Source organism: Mesoplodon mirus, assembly GCF_964341445.2.
Source record: "Mesoplodon mirus genome assembly, chromosome: 8".
Classification (NCBI taxonomy): domain Eukaryota; kingdom Metazoa; phylum Chordata; class Mammalia; order Artiodactyla; family Ziphiidae; genus Mesoplodon; species Mesoplodon mirus.
Window position 1 is genome coordinate 55,681,313 of NC_138984.1, and position 23,179 is coordinate 55,704,491.

The 23,179-nt window shown below is 38.3% G+C and overlaps 1 long non-coding RNA gene across 1 annotated transcript in view; it reads right to left on the reverse strand.

Annotated features, from left to right (window-relative positions):
* Nucleotides 1–23,179, reverse strand: part of LOC309809171 — a 193,395-nt gene that overhangs the window by 164,289 nt on the left and 5,927 nt on the right. The window contains exon 2 of the long non-coding RNA XR_014294827.1: nt 7,694–7,784. This is a non-coding gene — a long non-coding RNA (uncharacterized lncRNA). The remainder of the gene's footprint in view (nt 1–7,693; nt 7,785–23,179) is intronic.

A 23,179-nucleotide genomic window follows, 5' to 3' on the forward strand; every position in this document is an offset into this window, starting at 1 on the left:
CAGCTTGGGCATTTAGCTGATTTTTAGTGTGTCTTAACTTAAAAAAATTAATTCCAGCTCTTCTTGTGAGTGCAGTCTCTTCCCTCCTTCTTTCAAGATCTTTTTCAGAAATCCTTTTCTAATCTCTTTCACCTAAAACCAAGCTACTCCTTACCTACTCCAATGTTCAAAGCAGTTGGTAGCTCTATATTTAAAATAATGTCTTAGGCAATCCCCTACATAATGCAAACCAATGGGGCAAATGTGGGAATAAATCAGGGATTCTGCTAATATGTGGAGGTGTGGCATCCTTGGAAGGCCAGAACTTCTGCTATACCTTTTTAACCCTGACCCTCTGCCACTGTTCCTCTTAAAGTGTCCAGCATATTCAGGCTTTCCACCTGCTTTACTCAAGGAGGACAGAGATCCAATAACACTGAACACACTACATGGCCATGGCAGAGCCTTCCTATCAGGGGCCTTTGCTTTGTTAGAAAAAGATTTAGTAAGAAATGCTGGAGACGGTGTGGAAAAACGGGAACCTTCCTATGCTGCCGGTGGGAATGTAAGTTGGTATAGCCACTGTGGAAAACAGTATGGAGGCTCCTCAAAAAGCTAAAAATAGAATTACCACATGATCCAGCAATCCCACTCCTGGGCATATATCCAGACAAAACTTTGATCAAAAAAGATACATGCACCCCTATGTTCATAGCAGCACTATTCACAATAGCCAAGACGTGTAAACAACCTAAATGTCCATCAACAGATGAATGGATAAGGAAGATGTGGTACATATATACAATGGGGTACTACTCAGCCATAAAAATGAATGAAATAATGCCATTTGCAGCAATATGAATGCAACTAGAGATTATCATGCTAAGTGAAGTAAGTCGGAAAGAGAAAGACAAATATCATATGATATCACTTATATGTGGAATCTAAAATATGACACAAATGAACCTAGCTATGAAACAGACTCATGGACATAGAGAACAGACTTGTGGTTGCCAAGAGGGAGGGGCTAGGGAAGGGATGGAGTGGGAGGTTGAGGTTAGCAGATGTAAGCTATTATACATGGAATGGATTAACAACAAGGTCCTACTCTATAGCGCAGAGAACTATATTCGGTATCCTATGATGAATCATAATGGAAAAGAATATTAAAAAAAGAATGCATATGTATTTATAACTGAATCACTTTGCTATACAGCAGAAATTAACACAACATTGTAAATCAACTACACTTCAATAAAAAAAATTTTAAAGAAAGAATACTGAAAAAAAAGATTTAGGAAGCTATGCTTAATTAAAAAGGAATAAGTTCTTAACAGAACAATACAGATAAAATATCATTGGGGAAGGCAACTTATTTCCTCTACTTATCAAATCAAATGTGCTTTATTATGAAGCCACCTGATGGTCACCTGGGCTCCCTTTACAGGGAAGCATTCAAGAAACTAGTAGAGGGTGCAGGATGGAGTAGAGGTTTTGAAGGATACGTTTGCCAGCCTTTTTATCCTACTTGAAGCCTTTCCCACTTCTGGGTCTTTTAAAATCAAAACTCCAGGGTAAATTATCAATACAATGCAGAACAAAGCAGCCTCAAGTGGAAGCCCAGGTAGTGAATTTTGGAGGCAGTGGCAAAATGCCGTAAAGTGGTGACAAGATTCAAAGAAGAGAAATAGTTTGGAAAGTGGGTTGTATTGTTTGGTTTTGAGATTAAAGAAATATTCTCATTGACAATCTCACTTATTTTTTTTCTTCCTTTTCTGTTTCTTTAACAAAGGAGTAATGGCTAAGAACTTATTTGATCTTGGATTCAAGTGGCCTTGATCAGCTAGATGGATTGGCAACTTTAGCAAAGGGAAAGAGAGGAAGTTCCTTATCTGTTTATTGCTGCCTACATGCAGAGTGCTCTGGGAATGGAAAAGCCCACTGCCAGGTTGCATGGTCTGCTGAAAGAAATCTGGCCTGTTGTATATAAGGAGCAGCTGATCTTCAGGTAATGACATCTAACTGCAGGCTGGAAGTCAGGAAGCAGGAGTACATATGGGATGGAGGATAAGTAAATTCCTAATTAGGATAAAATGGCCAACAGTGTAGGCTACATACATAGGTATATGGGTGATAAGTATAGAAAATCAGCTTAGGAAACTTTTACATATGATTTTTAACGAGGGAATGATGATGAATCTCTTGGAAGCCTGTTGCGCAACTCTAGAATTCCATTCCATCGCCTGTACCACTGTCATGGTACAAGTCTTTACCATCTTTCTCTGGACCTATAGCTACTTTAACACTGTCCCAACTCCAGAGTCCTTACCTTCACATTCATGCTGTCACCAGAAGGATGTGCATGAAACACAAACTTGATTATGATACTCTGCTGCTTAACTTCCTCAATGGCCTGTTGTCACCTACACCCAAACTCCTTCGGAAGGACTCGGCCAACCTCACCTCCCACAAATATCCAACACGAAGATTCTATCAGTGTATTCATCCTCCCATGTGTACATTCTGTTATCTTAAACTTGAGTGTCTTTAAAAAATTTTTTTAATTCTTATTAACTGTAGACTTACAGAAAAAATGGAAAAGCAGTGCAGAGACTTTCCATATATCCTTCACTCCCCCTAATGTCTTATGTAACAGCAGTCCATTTATCGAGTAAAAGAAATTCACATTGGGACAGTATTATTAACTAAGCTAACAGCCTTATTCAAATGTTACCAGTTTTTTCACTAACTTTGTTCCTGTTCCATATCCTAACCAGGATCCCACCTTGCATTCAGTTCTTAATTCTCCTTAGTCTCCTACAGTCTGTAACAGTTTCTCAGTCTTTCCTTATCTTTCATGACCTTGACACCTTTGAAGGGCATTGATCAGTTGTTTTGTTGAATGTCCCTCAGTTTTCTTTTGTCTGATGTCTTCTCATGATTGGACTGAAGTTATGCCTTTTGGGCAAGAACAATACAGAAGTGCTGTGTTCTCCTCCGTGCATCGTATCACTGGGTTCATAACGCTCATGGCTTTTCATTGATGATGCTGATCTCTAGCTACTAGAACGTGGTTTCTGCTGAATTTTTCTACTGTAAAATTACTATCTTTGCCTTTGTAGTTAATACATACCTTGGGGGAGATACTTTGAGACTGTGTAAATTTTGTTTATTCAAAAGATTTTACCCACTAATTTTAGCATCCAACAGTGAGTCTTATGTGCGGCAATTATCACTGGTGCATGATCTGTTTCTCTTCTGTTTCTCTTTGCCTTAAATATCTATCCCGCTTTTTCCCCTTGGCCAATTTCTATTCATCCTGCACATCCTAACTCAAGAGAGTTTTTCCTCTGGGATGCCTTTCCTGACTGCCCCAGCCAGATGAAGAATTTCTTTCTCCACACTACCTTAGCAGCTAGCTCATACCTAGCTTCACAATACACATCACCATGTTTATTGTTTTTCTGTTTTTGTTTTTCTGTGAGTCACCCTGCGTGAACTTCTTGAGGGAGGCCTGACTGTCTTGGCCTTTTTTCCTACCAATGCCTCACAGAGTGTCTGTTCTATAATAGCCATTCAATATATGTTTGCGGAATAAATGAATGAATGAATACATCTATTATATTCTTTCAAATTCATTTCCAGGCTGAATACTTTAGAGTTTTTGTTGGTATAGTTAAAGAATAATGCTCATTTCTAAATACATGATTCTGATTTTCTGCCAAAATCCTACCCCTTTGGGAAATTTACTTCAGCATGCTCCTGGCATCAGCCTTATTTAATCCTCTAAAAAATGAACTAAAATCCTACTTGCTGCTTTTTTTTTCCTTCCTCCTCTCATCATACAATGGCCTACCTTTTCCTCCTCTGCTTGTGATTCAGTTTGCAAGTATATTTTCGGGACAGAAGAAAAGAAACTGCTCCTTCATTCCTTTTGCTAAGCTTCTGTGTGTCTCCTACTTTGATTCTAACGTGAGCTTCCTTAATCCTTGGTGATACTTTTCCTCCTGTGTGTTTGCTTTATTCTATTAATTCACGGGAGCCTTTCTAAAACTGCCTTTATTCGCCTGAGAAGCAAAACAAACAGTGAAAATTGACTCTTTGGCTAGCAATTCTCATTATTATTATTATATAATCAGTGATTTGAATCATTAATGCAGGAGATCAGGCATGCATGTGGAAGAACAGCCTTCCTGGTCATATGCCCACAGGCATGTCAGTAGTAACTACAGTGTCATATAATTACAGATGCTAAAAGGAACTTGTCCTCCACCATCATCATCATTATCATCACCATCATCATCACCTTCATCATTGAAACCTATATCACATTGTGTGAAGTCTGCACAAAACCACAACTACCATTCCAAATACCTAACATCACTCCTTTGAATCTTCTTAGCAATTTGAACCCTCATAATACTTCATTTTGGTAGCAGCTTTAGACTGTGTTGTTGCCATTTGGAGTTGTTATCCTTCTTGATTTCCTTTTCCCTACTGACTCTAGACTAGGAATTTCATAAAGGCTGAAAATTGAGGATTATACTCTCTTTATCATTACTGACTACTGCTATGCTGAGAACATAATAGGAGCTCACTAACTATTTGTGGAGTTACATTGTTTATCTTCCATCTAAAACAGAAAACAAACTGAAATGTTGGGGAACAGCATGCAAGGAACTATTACAGAAATCTTAACTTGGTTTTTTTCATTGACAGAATATTATTGTTGAGCACATTTTAAGTAGAACAAGGCTGCCAGAAGTTCTGAGAAGTTAGAGAAAGAAATCAACAATTGACATTCTAACAAGAAACAGAGACTCTAGAAGAAGACCTGAAAGTACCAAAGATTCATTTGGACTTGATTTATGTAATACTTTTCTAATAGTGGGTGACATTCAACAAAAGAAACAGTCTAAATGTCATTCGTTTTATCTCCACAGCCATATTAATTTTAAAAATCTACCTCCTCTTAATACCCACTGACAATGTTTTAGTTCTGATCCTCATTATTTTTCATCTGGATAATTGCAATGCATTTAAATGATTTTCCTGGTCCAGTTTCTTTCCTTTCAATTCATAAAAAAATGGCTCCCCATTGATCATAACACCAAGTTCTAATTCCTTTCCATGGTAGAGTAGATGCTTCAATTGTGGCCACCAAACTTTTTTACTTTTTTTAAAATTGCTCTCTTACCATTCTCCTCATATGAGTTGTAATCTAGCCACACTGAACTTCACAAATCTCCAGGCAAAAGCGGTACAGGTACACCATGCTTTTTAGCTTTCCACACATTTCCTCACGCTGTTTCTACAACCTGAAATGCCCATCACTTTAATCTGATCTTCCAAGGACAAGGTAAAAAAATATTATTCCCTCACTGAGATATTCTTTAAGTTTACAAGGCAGAACTGATCTGTCTCCATCATTTGCCATAGAACTTAGTTTGTACCTTTATTATAACATTTGTCATGTGTTAGAATTCTTTATTTACCAAACTGAAGTTCTCGAAGTCTATCATCTCCGCATCACCAATATCTAGAGAGAGACTTAGGTGACTGGGCTTCTGTAACAAACTTTGACATCTCCGTGGTCTATCATGATGACAGCTTCAAGTTCATTCATGATAGACCAGTGTGGTGGGGGGAGGGGAGGAGTTTCTGTTCCACACAGTCACTCAGGGACCCAGCCTCCTTATAGCTCATGTTGCCACCATCTTCAACATATAGGCAGCAAGTGGAAGATTGTGTGTGGGAGATTTTTATAGGTGAAACCTGGAAGTGGTATACACAATATTAGATCACATTCTATTGCTGTAACTTGGTCACAGACCCTACCCAGCTTCAAGGGGCCTGGGAAAGGTAATTTAGCTGTGTGCCCAGAGAAAAGAAGAGAAACTTGGATATTAGCACACCATCCTCTGCCATCATGAGCAGTAAAAATGGGTGCAAAATGAATACAATGAAAGACTGCTTTCTAATTTGAAGCCATTGTAGTGGATTAGAAGGAACAATGGAAACACTTTTCAAATGAGAAAGTCTTGGTTTTAGTCTATAGTAATGCAAGCCACTCACCAGCTCTATGGCCATTGCAAATACTTAAAGCTCTCTGAGCTTCAAGTTCCTCATCGGTAAGTGGATTTGCTGTGGGGATTAACTGAGGTAATACACAAAGAGCACCTGACACATAAGAGGAGCTATTTAATAATTATCCCTTTTTTGTTCAAACTAATATATTTTAGAATCTTCAATGGGCTAGTGCAGTGTGCTAAGTATCAGGAAAAGAAAGGTCTATTAAAAACATTCCTTACCTTGAGGGAATTCACAGACCAGTTGTTAGAACATAATTATAGACAAGCAAATAGACATTTACGATACACTGTGATAGGCAGGCTCTTCATAATAGAAGACATCAAAACAGCCAATAAACATATGAAAAAAGTCTCACATCGTTACTCACCAGAAAAATGCAAATTAAAACCAAAAAGAGTTGTCATTACATACCAGGATGAGTAAAATTAAAATATGAACAATCCTAAGTGTTAGCAAGTATATGGAACAACTGTGAATTTCTTACTTAGCGGGATGAGTGTAAATTGGTCCAGTCACATAGAAAAAATGTTTTAAGGTACTTACTAAATCTCAACATACACATACCCCATAACCTAGCAACCTCACTCCTGGACATATGCCCAACAGAAATGAGTGTATCTACTGTAATGGACAAGAACATTCATAGTATCCTTATTCACAAAAGCCCTAAACTGGAAAGAAACCAAATGGTCTGGTAAGAAGCCTAACAGAACTTTCTGTAGTGATAGAAATGTTCTATACCTTCATATAGATGCAGATTATACAGGTTATATGGATTTTTAAAAAGTGACAGAACTGTACACTTAAAATCTGTACATTCAATGTATGTAAATTATGCCTTAATCATAATAACAATAATAAAACAATAAAGTCTAAAGCAGTTACAAGAGTCTCTTATCATACCTCAGTTTTAGTTGCTTTTGAGGATGACTCCTATATGTTTTAAGATATGCCATAGCCCCTTATGCATGCAAAAATATTTTATTACTGACACAGATTATCTCAATAATTCTATCCACATTGTTAAAATGATTATTATTAAAAAGTCATCCTCAGTTTTAGCTTCTACACAATCTAGCTCTGGAATAACCATTGTAAGTTCTGAGTGCTACCTAGACTATATTTTAAGGCAGACCACTCAAACACACCCTCCATTTTGGGTAAGACCAGACAACCATTTTGAATTTCTTATATATACATATACACAAGTCTTGCTCATAAAAAAGATAATCTTTCTCACTTTGGTGATAAAAAATATCAAGTAGGAAAGAAAATATTTTGTTGCAAATTTGATTTGAAATAAGAGGCAATAAAACCAATGTTCTCAGAGTCCTCTATAGTATTGTCTTTTAAAAACTATATTCTATTCTATAATTATATATAACATATGAATATAGTAAAAAAATATTTGGGAATATAATAAAATAGAATGACAAAATCATCACCCAAACTTGAAATCCCCAAAACAACCACTTCACATTTGAGACTATCTTTGCTGATCCATAGATACTCTCTTCTTAAAGCTATTTAGATTTTAAAAATTAGAAAGTAAGAAATATATATTGGCAAATATATCAAAATCATTCACAATTCCACCACTCAAATAAGGTAAATATCATACCTGACATCATAGAAAAACTGCTTATTTCCTTAATCGTCCAGGTCTTGGAATAGAAGAATGGAATATGGAGCATCTTCCCACCTGGCTCCATCTGCAAAATAAATAATTACAATTTTTCTTTGATTTTGGCACTAGGTTATTTTCCAATTTTCGTTTCTTTATTCTGAGTTTTCATCTTTTGCTGTTTCCATATTTTTTGCTTCATATATTTACAATCATATTTTAATGAGAACTGAAGAGGCCATCATGCATATTGCCAGCCACTTGCCCTTTGAAATCAGAAATCTAATAGTTGTAGGATGAGGAAGTCCAATGAATTAGATGGTGAGTAATATCCAGTATCAAACATCACAAGAGTTTCTGTAAAGACTGAGTTACTAAGGAAACTAGAGATGAATTTTGGAAAAGAGACTTCTAAAGGCAAAGAAAAACATGGAGAAAACTGTCCTATTGCTATTTCACAATAACCAAGTCCTTTGTTGGCCTCCTTGCAGATTCCTGAGTGAGGAGAGAAGATAGATTTGGCATGCCCATATAATCTCGTTAGAATTACTCCTCTTTTCTACTTGGTGACATTTGCTTCAGATCATTAGTAACTGACAAAGCAGTGTATAAGCTGGCAAGATAATTGAAGCAGAGATCCTTGGTGTGCTGTTTCCCAATAAAGATCAAAGTTCAAATACTCAGGGATTCTCAAATAGAGGAAAAAGGAGTCACTTACGGGAAAAATACTGTGAGCTTTATCCCAGTCATGTAACTTCATTTGGTAAAGAAATAATTTTCTTCATTTCCAAGAGACAAACTTTGAAAATAATTAACTTGACTTCTGTAGCTCTAGGTGATGTTTCCTCATGAAGAGACTTGCAGGTTGGTTGCTGTCAAATGTGCCACCTTTTTTAAAACATAAATTTATTTATTTATTTATTTTTGGCTGTATGGGGTCTTCGTTGCTGCATGCAGGCTTTCTCTAGTTGTAGCGAGCGGGGGCTACCCTTCATTGCAGTGCGTGGGCTTCTCATTGCAGTGGCTTCTCTTGTTGCAGAGCATGGGCTCTAGGTGTGCGGGCTTCAGTACTTGTGGCTTGTGGGCTCTAGAGCACACAGGCTTCAGTAGTTGTGGTGCGTGAGCTTCAGTAGCTGTGGCGCACAGGCTTAGTTGCTCCGTGGCATGGCATGTGGGATCTTCCTAGACCAGGGATCAAACCTGTGTCCCCTGAAGTCCCAAATGTACCACGTTTAAGGAATCATCAATGGTGCTTTTCTTGGAGAAGAAGACTAACTTAATCATAAATAGAATTCCAACTTTCTAAACAATCTGAAGGGCCCCTACAAAGTTCCGCCTTGTGAAATCTCACAGAACTCATAGAAACTAGAAAAATGCTTAGGATTTCAGATAAAAAATAAAGCAATGTGAAAGCAGACATCTTCAAACCTGGAAGATTAAGACTACCTGGCAATAGTGCACTGGACAAAATACCCTCTCATACACATCTAGTCTAACTGTGGTAAAATCGAATTTTCTGCCTACTCCACATCTCCTTCCTAGCAACTCAGCAGTTGAACATGGATGGAGGAAAGAACACACAGCTGTACTACACGGCATCATTTCATTTTTAGACCATAAACCTGAAGTTTTCCCAATGTCAGGCTATCCTCACAATAACAACTGAAACAACATGGTGTCAGTCTGTTTTAATCCCCCAAACAACCCTATAATGTAGGTACTATTATTACTACAATTTTACAGATCAGGAAACTGAGGTCTTTAGCTGCTGATTAAGTTACCAGAGGCCACAGTCATAAGTGACACAGCCACTGCTGGATTCCAAACAGTCTGCCTCCAAGATCTATGCAGAGTAACTAGTACACTGTGCTACCTCTACCATCTTATCTTGTTTTCCTAGTAAACTTGTTTTCCACTGTTAGAGACCATTACTGACAGTCTCTTGAAATCTGCAGAAATCACTCCCTTTCCTTCATTCTTAATGGATGACCTTGTTTTTAATTTCCCCAGGAAAATAAAGTATTCAGAAGACAATGCCCTCATCTTCCATAATCAAGTCTCCCAGTCTCCATGACTCAGTGTCCATATACTCAACTTTCTTTCCTGATACAATGGGTAAAACATCCTCACTCAGATAGGGCTGCTAAAACTTGTCTCTCCAGAAGTACACTGATTTCCATGCCCCTTTGGTCTGCTCAGGAAGTCAGTTCTTACATCCAGCGTATTTTCCCTATTGCATCCTTCTTATTGGCTGATGTGGTAGAGGCAGTGATGGCCACTAAAGCTTTCATTAGCTCTCCTACATTTTCCACCTCCTTTGCAGTTAGGTGGGCCATGTGACTACTTCTGACCATTAAACGTGCATCAGTTCAGGCTAAGAGAATGAAAATCTCGTTCATTCTTTTCTAATCTTTCTCTTCTACTGTAGATATTGAAGAGTTTGCATATTTAAGATCAATGGAATCTAAGCAGAGCCTCCAGCTGACTCTCCTAGAACATGTGGTATGAGTGAGAAATAAACCTTTGTTGTAGTAAACCACTGGAATTTGGGGCCTAATTTGTTACTGCAGCATAATCTAGCTTACCTTGACTAATAGAACATACAAACACATTGTAAAAAACAAACAAGCAAACAAAAAAACCTCTTGATCCTACATCCCCTTTTAGCTACTGTCAATTTATTTTGCTATTTTTAGGGGGAAAAAATCACTGAATGGATCACCTACATTCAGTCTCCACCTCCTTAGCTTCCATTTTCTTTTCAACTTCACAGCAGGGATTTTCCTCACCAATCACTCATCAATGTCACCAACACCTTTATCTCACTAAATCCATTAGTAAGTTCAATGTCTTTACCTTAACTCTGCCATTCAGTGAGATTCCTAATATATACCTTCTTCACTTTATTCTCCATGAAATTTATTTCACAGACCACTTCTCTTCAGTCTTAGTTGCCAGTTTCTTTTCCTCTATTCTTTCCTGATTATTGTCCTTCTCCCATTCTTCATCCTTGGCCCTGTTCTCTCTCCACCTCCCTCAGAGATCTTCCAATCCCATTGTCTTATGTAGTGTCTACATGCCGATGATACCCAATTTGTATTCCCCATCCAGACCTCTCCCTGACTCCAGACTCACCCTTAACTAAGTAGTTAGTACTCACAGTAGTAGTTTAGAGGTATCTAAACCATAACATGTTCAAATCAAAACTGTATATTCCCACCGCAACCCCCCGCCCAAGTCTGCTTTTTCACTCTCTTCCTCATTGCAGCCACGAGCATTCATTCACTTGCTAAAGCTTCACCTGTACACAGATGAAGGTTGTGCACTGCACAAATCTAGATGGCTCCATTATTTCAAATCTTTCTCTCGCCTAAACTTCCCCCATATCTAATCCATCAGAAAGCTCTGTTGGGTTCACTCTCAAAATATATCTAAGTCCCATTCCTGCTGTTCACTTCTGCAAACATCATACTCTGAGATACCATCTCCTTCATGGACAGTAGAAATTGACTCACAACTGGTCCCCTTGTGTCTACTCTTGCAACAATCCAGTTTCTGCTCTACACAGCCATCAGAGAGCTCTTTAAACCACACGTCAGATTCTGTCACTTCCTCTGCAGTAGTCGTCCACTGCCTCACATCACATTTAGAATAAGAGCCTCACTCCTTACCGGGGGATCCCTTGGACTATGCAACTTGGCCTCTGCTACTCTCCAGCCTTACCTCCTACTTTATTCCTCCTCACACTCTCCCCTTCAGTCACACTGGTCTCCTTGAGGTTTTCACAACACTCCAAGCTCTTCTCTTCTTTGAAAACTTTACACCCAATATTCCCTCTCTGTGGAACAGTTTCATCATATCTTCGCACAGCCTGTCCCTACATATCTTCAGATCTCTGCTCAAATATCAGCTACTTGGAAACACCCACCCTGATATCCATTCTAAAGTAGCCTTTCCAGGCTTCCCTGGTGGCACAGTGGTTAAGAATCCGCCTGCTCACGCAGGGGACACAGGCTCGAGCCCTGGTCCGGGAAGATCCCACATGCCGGGGAGCAACTAAGCCCATGTGCCACAGCTACTGAGCCTGCGCTCTAGAGCCCGTGAGCCACAACTACTGAGCCTGCTGCACTCTAGAGCCCGTGAGCCACAACTACTGAGCTCGGGCACCACAACTACTGAAGCCCGTGTGCCTACAGCCCGTGCTCCGCAACAAGAGAAGACACTGCCATGAGAAGCCCGCGCACTATAACATAGAGTAGCCCCGGCTCGCCACAACTAGAGAAAGCCTGCATGCAGCAACGAAGACCCAATGCAGCCAAAAGTAAAAAAATAAAAATAAATTCTAAAAAACTGTTTAAAAAAACAGCTTTTCCATTTCCTATGCTCTCTCCCCTTTAATTTCTTGGCAACAGTTACCACAGTCTGAAAGTATATCCATGTATATGTTTGTTTAACTATTGCATTGCTGTCTCTCCTACTGTAACTTAAGCACAGGCAATTTGTCTCATGTGTCACTGGATTTCCAGTGCTCAGAACAGAGCCACACATCTAGTGGATGCTCCATGCAGGGCTATTGTATTCATGAACAAATTAATAAGTCACACACATCTGCAAGAGAAGGAGACCAAAAGTAAAATGTGCCCTCATGGCCAAGAATATTCCTGTTATTATCAAAGTACTATAGGAATTACTCAGTATTAGCATTCCCTTACAGGCTAAAAATATTAATGTTTTGGTTTAATATTAATGTTTCACAGTTTTAAAATTTTCTTAATATGCATTCACACTGACATTTTAGGCAGATTTTCTCAGACCAGCTTTTGAAGCACTAAAGAACTGTTATGCTGAAAATTTACTGTTTTTTAATGCTTTGGGCCACACATTTATTTAATTACTGTTATTAAATATCTGCTTTTGTGAAGGTTCCCTGATGAGAAGTCTTGGTTCTTGGCCTCTGAGAACTCAATCCAAATTTGGAAAAACAATATATGAATGTCAGTCACAGCTGGAGAAAAACTGAACAAACTTGATACAGATCCTGTGTCTGAACGCTCTAGAAAGAAACTACTATGCATACCCGAATATTCTGGATAATAAAAACGGATAATGTACCCAGCATCTTCTCAGGACTGTCAGTAGCAACAATCCTGAAAATTTTTTAATTTTATACTTTTAGAGTGATTTCAATATTTCGAAGTTTCTCTTGTCTCACGGTAACCCGATTCTGTGAAGTAAGCAGGCTTGTTTTTAAACATCATTCATTAGAAGTGGCAACAAGAAGTTAAATAACCTGTTTCGGGTCTTAGAATTAATAGAAGAGTAGTAACAAGGCTCCTGTGCAATTTGTAATCATGCAGAATTATCTGAACCAAGTTGCATAGATAAATGGCAGAGGGCCATGTGATGGCCATTGTTATCTGTGGACCGAAGGGCCTGTATCGATGTTGAGAACACACTCCATCGTTGACACTATGTGCTTTATGGTCTACCTTTTTAGGAGTAATACGTATTATTTTCTTCTGTGTAATCTTCCTCCTGATAAGTGTCTTTGACCTCTTGAAGGCTTGATAGAAGTACAGGAGGGGGCTTGCCTGGTGGCGCAGTGGTTGAGAGTCCACCTGCCGATGCAGGGGACACGGGTTCGTGACCCGGTCCGGGAGGATACCGCATGCCACGGAGCGGCTGGGCCCGTGAGCCATGGCCGCTGAGCCTGCACGTCCGGAGCCCGTGCTCCGCAACGGGAGAGGCCACAGCAGTGAGAGGCCCGCGTACCGAAAAAAAAAAAAAAGTACGTGAGGAAATGGAAAAGATTCTGAACGTGAAAAGATGACTAAATATTTACTGTGTATTTTGATCCAGTTGCTCTTCCGCAGCCTTAGGATGCCCCACAGAGGGAAGTGGTGCTCTGGAAGGATGTGCTCTGTCTCTAGTCCCAGCAGCCACAGCAACAAAGCACACATTGTGTGTGCCTCTATTTGGCGTGTGACATACTTTCCTCGTTCTAAATTTAGTGGTTACGTTTTTGCTAAAATGAACGTGAAGTTTGTGAAGGGATATGAGGCATGCTGAGGCTCTTTAAAAGCAATCGTTGTGCCCCCAATTCATTGCAGCCTTCTTTACAAAGGTAAAGACGTGGTGGCAGCCTAAGCGTTCATCAGTGGATGAATAGATAGAGAACACATAATATATATATGAGTATTATCCAGCATTATAAAAAAGAAGGAAATCTTGCTATTTGCGACAAATGAGTGGACCTTAAGGGCATCGTGGTAAGTGAAATAAATCAGACAGAGAAAAACAAATACTGTACGATCTTACATGTACGTAGAATCTAAACAAAAACAAAGTGAGCTTACAGACATAAAGAACAGATTCTTTGGTTGCCAGAAGCAGGCGGCGGCAGTAGGCGGTGGGCAAAGTGGGTGAAGGAGGTCAAAAGGTAAAAACTCCCATTTATAAAATAAATAAGACATGAGGATGTAACATACAGCATGGTGACTATAGTTAATAATACTGTATTATGTATTTAAAAGTTGCTGAGAATAAGAACCTACTATATAGCACAGGGAACTCTATTCAATACTCTGTAATGACCTATATGGGAATAGAATCTGAAAAAAGAGTGTATATATATTAACTGACTCACTTTGCTGTACAGCAGAAACACAACACTGTAAATCAACTACACTCCAATAAAAAAGAATTAATTAAAAAAAAACATTGCTGAGAGAGTAGACCTTGAAAGTGCTCATTCCAAGAAAAAAACATTGTAACTGTGTGTGGTGATGGCTGTTAACTATACCTTTTGTGGTGATCATTTTGCAATACATACAAATATCAAATCATTATGTTTTATACCCAAAACTAATATAGTGTTATATGTCAATTACATCTCAATTTCAAAAAAAAAATTTAAAAATCATTGTAGAGTGCCATGAATCAGCAAAGAAATCAAGAAACACATGCATCTTAGCCTAGGCCTCCACTGGCTTGAAGATAGTATTCATGTATATTAGAGACTTGGTAACTCTCTGCCTGAAGAAAAGAAGTCTGGAAGACCAAGACTGGAAATGTAGAAGAGGGAATGTTTCACATTGTGCACTTTTAGAGTCAGAGCTAGAACTGATGAGTGGAAGGTACTGGGAGACAGGTTTAGTTTAATATGTGGAATAATTTTCTAAAAAATATTATTGTTTAATGCCAATAGTTCTTCCAGGTGTGTTTATACATTATTAACTCTATGTCTCTGTATGTCTCAATGAATTTAATCTTTATAGAAATCTACTTTCCACATCACAGATCTGAAGTACAGGGATGTGATGAAATGTACTTAGCCTCCCAGTAAGGAGACAGTAGAAATGGTATTTCAACACACAATCTGGCTCTATAGGCTATAGGCTTAACCACGAGGATGTGATGCTTCTCTGATGCTTTGAACTGTAATGGGATTCCCTGTTAGCAAGTGATTTTCTTTTTTTTAATTGTTGAACTTGTATAAATAAAAAAATAACTATCCCCTATCTGGTACATAGCAGAGGAGATTTCTATCTTAGTCAGAAGTTGTACTAGATCATCGATGTCTCTTTTAACTCTTAGTTCTATAATCAAACAATCTGGATTTTATGGGTTTTCTTCATCTATTGATCTATGGATATTATTGTACTGCTATTCACTTGAGTTTGCCTATAGTATAAACAATGATGCAACAAATCAAGTTTAAACCTGCTGCTGGGATCCACATTTATAAAGAATACAGACTGATTCCATAACATGGAAAATGATATGGCAGCTCCAGTCTTTACAATGGCTCTAGTCTATCCAAGTTGTCATGTATAATCAGAGAAACACCATTAGGGAAACCTAAAATCATATTTATAACTAAATTACTTTGTATAACGGAGTCTGGTACCGTTCAAACGCAATTTGACCAACAATGGAGCGATTTAAAAAGTGTAAGTGGAATAGATTTGCTAATTAGATACAGCACTTAATAAATGTGGATAACTGATCCTGAGGAACCAATAAGTATCTGGAGAACTCAATAATCACTTTAAAAAGTAATCAAGCCATGTAATTTCATCTGAGTTATCATATCATGAAGAAAATTGTCTGAATCAAGAGAAAGAATATAGAGATTTCAATTTGTCTTTGATATTACTTAATTAAGTTGGTTACCATGTTGCTATAAATATCGTACCATTTTCTATAGCCTGTTGATTAACATCATTTTGAAATGTAATCCAGGATTAGGTAAGAGATATATGAATAATTTATAGCTTTTTCTTTTAATATAATGCAATTTAAGAAAATAACTACAAATAAGATGGGGAAGTTAAACTTCTTTGCTGTTCTATATTAGGAGTATGGGAGGAGATGATGTGAGTTTGCATGGTCTTTTGTTAGTAACCTTCATCATTACTCGAGAAATCCATCCATAATCCCAACCACAATGACGTTCCTTCTGTAAGGAACGCTACACCAGTGCAAACTAATTAAAACTAAAACTGTCTATGAAAGTAGGAATTTATGGCGAATATTTAACAAAGTGTCAAGCAGTGCTAGTAATAAGTCTTGGGACTAATTCTAGAGTGAAGGGGGGCCACACTTTCAATCCAAATGATTCACAAAGTTCATGTAGAATTCAACTTACGAAAACTCATTGATTTTTTGTATTCCTTCACATTTATCTTCTCTAAACTCAGAATTACCTCACAATTCCCCCCCACCCCAGCCCCAGCCGCCAGGGCAAATATTTGTATGTTACTACAACCTTTGAGAGAACTGAATGTGAAAATAGGGGTCCTGAAAGAATCCATAGGGACTCATCAGAAAATCATTAAGAGATCCTGTGTGCCAATGTTTATCTTGAAATCATATCTACTCAAGATTTCTTAAGAGTCCTTAAATATCAACGTGAAAACAGAAAAATCAGTTTACAGCCAATAATATAATAGTTATTGTCTGTTTTTTGATCTTTTAACAAGTAGCATTTTGCAATATGCAAAAGATACAAAGTGGTTTTATAAAAGCTGAGAACAGGCAAAGTTAGGTACATAAACATTGGGAAAAATAAATTATCATACACATATATGACCATATCTTCCCAAATCTGCACCTATTAGTTTTTAGGATTTTTTTTTTTTTCTGAAGTGCATGCTGTGGAACACTAGTCCTTGGAGATGCTACAGTATAAAAGAAATTTTGTGTTAAAATATGTTCGGAAAGGACAGCAACATATACGCCTCTCCTTTACATAAGTATGCATATTAAAGTTCAGAGGAAACCTGTCCAGAAGTGTTTATTACAGCATCTGCAAAATTTATTTGACCACAAACCACGCTCCTTTTTTCTTTCACATCTATTGTCATTCTGTAGAACAAGATTAAGAAGGTTTTTAGTTAAAATAATCATTTTCATCAGTTGTTACTACTTTAATTATATTTTGATAAGTAAGCAGTTTTATTCCAAGGTGGCGTGTTATATTGGAGAATTGGAAAATTTCAAATTTAGCTTCTAGAAATGATGTTAGGCTAGGTTATTTGAAGAATTCCTCCTTCAAAAACTAACTAAAAACCCTGCATAAAATATTTTTATATGCATAGAAGAGACATAAGGGGACACCAAACTTGCCTCTGACCTATATTTACATATCTCCTAAATTGAGTTTGATAGCTTTGGGGGACAAGTGGGAGAAAGCTTAAAGCCCAGGTCTGGCAGTAGTTGGGGAGCCTTAGAGGAAACACACCTTCCTTAGGGAGTGGTGGGAGAGTTTTCCCTAAATTCAGTCCTGTTGACTCTTGAACAATGTGAGGATTAGGGACTCAGATCCTTGGAGCAGTTGAAAATCCACCTACGACTTGACAATCCTCCCACAGTACTCGTGGTTCTGCATCCAGGGGTTCAACCAACAACAGATCATGTAGTACCACAGTACATATTTATTGGAAAAACTCCATGTATAAGTGGACCCAAGCAGTTCAAACCCATATTGTTCAAGGGTCAACTGCACAAGAGAAGGGGACCTCATGGGTCAATTCCAGGACCTCAGTTTGTGTCCCTGAAAGCTTAGAGGGTGAAGGAGACTGACAGCCAACTTAGGTCTCTGAAATCTGGTGGACTGAAGCTATCCCTGATGAGCTGCTCTAAAAAGAGAGCACAGTTAGTACAGCATTTTGTGCAGGATCCCAGTTTATCAGGGTCTTGATGCCTGTGTATTTACCAAGATCCATACCTGAGACTCGTGTGAAAGAAAGAACATGACTGCCTGCAAGAATGGGGTGACCAACATAAAGATGATGGACCAGCTTGTTCCTAGGAGCTGAGAAAGAGATACCAGTGTTAAGTCAGAGGAAAGACATTTATGTACGTGTGTCAAGGGAAGACAAGTGAGACATCCCAACACGGGGGTGGAATGTGTCTATAAAAGTGGACAAAAACATCCCTTGAGAGAAAGGTCACCTTCAAATTTCTTTGAAGCCCAGAGAGCGCTAATACCAAACAGTCCATGACAGCATCAGTGACTCTTGCTCATTTTGATATCAACCCTGGAAGAACTAGAGTCTGCCTAGTGCATGAGGGAGGAAAAATCGAGGCACTAGGCTAGGACCTGTAGAAGCAGACACTCCCTCTCCCACCACTAATACAGGCAGCCTGCCCAAAGCAGACCCGAGCTGATGGAGGGATGAAGGCTTAACCTTATATGGACCTGGATGTTTAGACTATTTTAAATCTTGAATTGAGACTGTTTTGTGGCTTGAAATGACTTGAGAACTGTTCATTTCCTAGGAGGAAGCAGAGAAGCATAATTATTACTCTTATTTTCATCCAAGGGGCTGGGGGAGAATTACCTACTGTGATAGTTAATTTTATGTGTCAACTTGGCTAGGCTATGGTGCCCAGTTTGGTCAAACACCAGTCTGGATGTTGCTGTGAAGGTTTTTTTTTTTTTTTTTGCGGTACGCGGGTCTCTCACTGTTGTGGCCTCTCCCGTTGCAGAGCACAGGCTCCGGACGAGCAGGCTCAGCAGCCATAGCTCACGGGCCCAGCCGCTCTGCAGCATGTGGGATCTTCCCGGACCGGGGCACGAACCTGTGTCCCCTGCATCGGCAGGCAGACTCTCAACCACTGCGCCACCAGGGAAGCCCTGTGAAGGTATTTTTTGATGGGACTAACATTGACATCAGTGGACTTTGAGTAAAGCAGACTCTCCTTCATCATGTGGGTGGGCCTCATCCAATCAGTTAAAGGCCTTAAGAGCAAAGACAGGTTATCTGAAGAAGGAATTTGGCTCCAATGTTACAACACAGAAACCCTGCCTGTATTTTGAGCCTGTCTGGCCTGTCTAAAGGATTTCAGACTGAGTCTTATCTGAATTCCAGCCTGCTGGCTTGCTCTCTGGATCTTGGACTTGCCAGCCTGCACAATCATGTGAGTCAGTGCCTTAAAATAAATCCACCTCCCCACCCTCCCCTCCTCCTCCAACTCTTCCTTCTCTCTATATATATTCTTTTCCCTTTTTTTCATTCACATACAGAAGGGGTTTAAATGGACAGTGGGAGGAAAAAAAATTAGGTTGCTTTATGATCATACTCTTCATCTTTCTAAATATTTCCATTTTAATATCTTTTTACCCTAATAAGTGCTTTTGACTATGTGAGTACATTTGGAATCTAGGGGCCATTAGTTTTTGTCTGAAATTACATGTTTGTTACTCCCCCTGGTTCCCTGTTCTCCCTCTGAAATGAGTTCTGGTCACCAATTCTGCTTGTGTTCTAGCACTCACACATTTACTGACTCATTCGGAGGTCACCTGACACCTGATCCTTTGGAGCTGCCTGGCTCTGAGTTCAGTCTATGTTGGCTCAGGGGAAATAATCTCAGTTGCCTACTATTTAGATTCTTGGTTTTAGTTCAGTGAGTGTGTGTGTGTGTGTGTGTGTGTGTGTTTGCTTCCAAGATAAAGTTTAATTTTGACCTGCCTCCCAGGGGTGATATGAAGCAGAACTTTGGTAAAATACACAGTCCAACAGGGATCATTCTGTAGGCTTACACACGCCAACTTTTTTACAGCCTGGTTGCCAAAAGAATAATGAAGCATGCAAACCTCAGATACGTTCAAAGGCAATTGCATATTAAACTAGGTTAAGTATTCTGTGATTTGAAGTTATTACAGCCTAAGGTCTTTGCTCCCCATAATTTTAGGAAAGAGAGAGAAGTTAGAGGGTAATTTTACAAACACTTGAGCTTCTGTTGTAGATCGAACATAATTTCCATTCTGGTTTCTGCCTCTGACTCTTGGTCTCTGGCAGGGAATGGTCTACTGTTCTTCCCGCACAGTGCCTAGTGCAATGCAACGTTCAAGTTAGTGTAAGTAACAGCTTTCTGATTGGCAGCTCATTATCACGATGGATATTCTCAGATGGGAAGAATTATATACTCCTAGAGCCAAAGGAAACCTTAAAAGACCACAGAGTTTAGTCTCTCTGACTTTCGAATTACAAGGCTCTCCAGATGGCAGCTCTTTACTTATTTCATAAAACATCTGCACAAGTGGAGTCTCATTCCTGTTCCTTGGTGGCTTATTCCAGTGTGTCATTCTTTTATTATTCAACAGACAATGTATTTACACCTACAGTTCTGGGCTCTGTGAAATAACATGATGATCAAAACAGAATCTCTGATCTCACGAAGTTACAGAGTAGTGAAACACTAGAGAATCAAGTGAAAAGGAGCCTTTGAGATCATTCCATCTTCTCCGACTCCTTCATTTCATAGGTCAGGAAACTTGACTCAGAGAAGTTCAATATTTGCTCAAGATCTAAAAAGGGGAATTTCTAGTTTCAATTTTCTTTGTAGTATATGAAAATGCATTAATTTTCTACATGGGCATTGTTCCTGTGACCTTACATAATTCATTATTTCTAATAGTTTTTTTGGTGTATAGATTCATTAGAATTTATATGATAACATCATATGCAAATAAAGGTAGTTTTACCTATTCCTTCCCAATCTAAATACCTTTTATTTTCTCCCCCTTGCCATATTGCCCTGGCTAGAGCCTCCAGTACAATGTTGAAAAGAAGTGGCAAGGATAGACATCTTGTCTTACTCCTGATCTTAAGGGCAAAGTCTTCAAAAATTTTCAGTTCTAGTAAGTATTTTTTCATTCTTTTTGTATTATATTTCCATAATATGTTTATTGCATCTTACATGTTCTCTGCTAAGTATCTCATTTCATTAACTCTGAGATGAACTTTTATCTCACATTTTAAAATTTCAAAAATTAAAATGTTTCTCATAATTGTTGGCATCTGACAATTAGTTGGCAATTTTTTATTAATTGCACAATAAATAATGGTATGATACAAAATGATTGTGTCTTAGATTAAATGAAATATGATCTTTCATTCTCTGATGTTTTTCCTGAAATAAATGACAAATAGGAATTATAGTGGATTAAAAAACGAGAAGAAGGTTGCTAGGCTTCTTTTTAGACCTCCAAATAAAAATTTTAAACATTTAACAAAAAAATGTCAAAGTCTTCAGTCTTTCACCCTAGTCTTCAGTGTTAGCTGTAGGTTTTGGGGGTAGATATCCTTTATCAGATTGAGGTAACTCTTTTTTTTTTTTAATTTTATTTATTTATTTATTTTTGGCTGTGTTGGGTCTTCGTTTATGTGCATGGGCTTTCTCTAGTTGCGGCAAGCGGAGGCCACTCTTCATCGCGGCGCACGGGCCTCTCACTATCGTGGCATCTCTTGTTGCGAAGCACAGCCTCCAGATGTGCAGGTTCAGTAGTTGTGGCTCATGGGCCTAGCTGCTCCGCGGCATGTGGGATCTTCCCAGACCGGGGCTCAAACCCATGTCTCCTGCATTAGCAGGCAGATTCTCAACCACTGCGCCACCAGGGAGGTCCGAGGTAATTCTCTTATACTCCTAGTTTCCTCAGGTTTCTATAATGTTTGCACGTTAGATTTTATCAAATTCATTTTCTGCATCTATAATTCTCCTTTTTTTGTTGTTGTTAACATGGCCACATAACACTTATTTTTTTGAATGTTAAACTAACTTTGCAGTCCTGAGATAAACCCACTTGGTCCTCATGTGATGATTTTTATATACTAGAATTTTTTGAAAGTTTAATATCTAGCATCTCCGGGGGTACGACTGATTGACCCAGTTCTATCTCAGGTATTCTGATAGCATTTTCTGCTGATGTCCTCGGTTCTTCTGATAACTGGGCACCCCTTGGCTCTTGCTGACTGCAGACCCTTCTGAGTCTCTATAATGTTGATCATATTGCCTATGGTACAGGCAGCCTGTTTCTTTTTTTCTTGTTATTCTTTATTTTAGATATTTAAAACATTACACATAGAAAACCTATATTCCCACAACTCAGAATCATCAACTATTAATTTTGTCATATTTATTTCAAGCATTTCAAAAAATTTTATTGGACTATAGTTGATTTACAATGTTTTGTTAGTTTCAGGTGTACAGCAAAGTGATTCAGTTATACACATGGATATAGTCATTCTTTTTCAGATTCTTTACCCATATAGGTTATTACAGAATACTGAGTAGAGTTCCCTGCGTAGGCAGCCTGTTTCTTGACTTCAGTGTGAATATCTGCCAGCCTCTCAACTCAGATTTCACACCAAAGGAAACCAATTATCCAGAACCGGAAGACTTTCTTCTTACTTATAAATTTAACAGTGCAAGTTCTCTTTTTATATACTCCTTCATCAATTCTATACAATCCCATAACCAGAGTAGACATCTCCTGTTAAAGGTTTGATACTTACCTTTCCAGACTTTTGTCAATTTTTAAACATATCTATCTAGCCATTTATCCATCTATCCATCCGTCTTTCTATTTATAGTTGCATATATTTGAAGTTATGCTTTGAAATCAGAAATGAGATGGAAAATATGCTGTTTAGCAAATTGCTTATTTGTATAATTATTTTTAGTGTAAAATATGCTTAGATTACCTTTCCAAGTGAACTCATAATTTGTTGTTTGTTTTTAGTCTCTCCAATACATCCACTGCCTAGCAATAATTGCCTGGGTACCTCAATATTTATTTAGCCCATGTTTTTACTTGTATCAATAGTTTGTTCCTTTTTATTGTCAAGCATTATTTCATTCTACGAATGTACAACAAATGGCTTATCCATTCAGCAGTTGATAGACATTTGGGTTCTTTGCATGATTTGGCTAATATGAATAAAGTTGAAATGAACATTCACATATGTCTTTTTTTGGTGGACATATATTTATGTTTCACTTAGGTAATTGCCTTGGCAAATAATTACTCAGCTGTAGAGTAAGTGTATATTAACTTTATAATTAATTGTTAAGCATTTCACCAAAGCAATTATACTATCGTATACAAGTAATCCATGAGAGTTCTTGTTACTCTACATTTTCATCAGTACTTGGTATTGTCAATCTCTTAAATTTTAGCCATTTTAGTGGGTG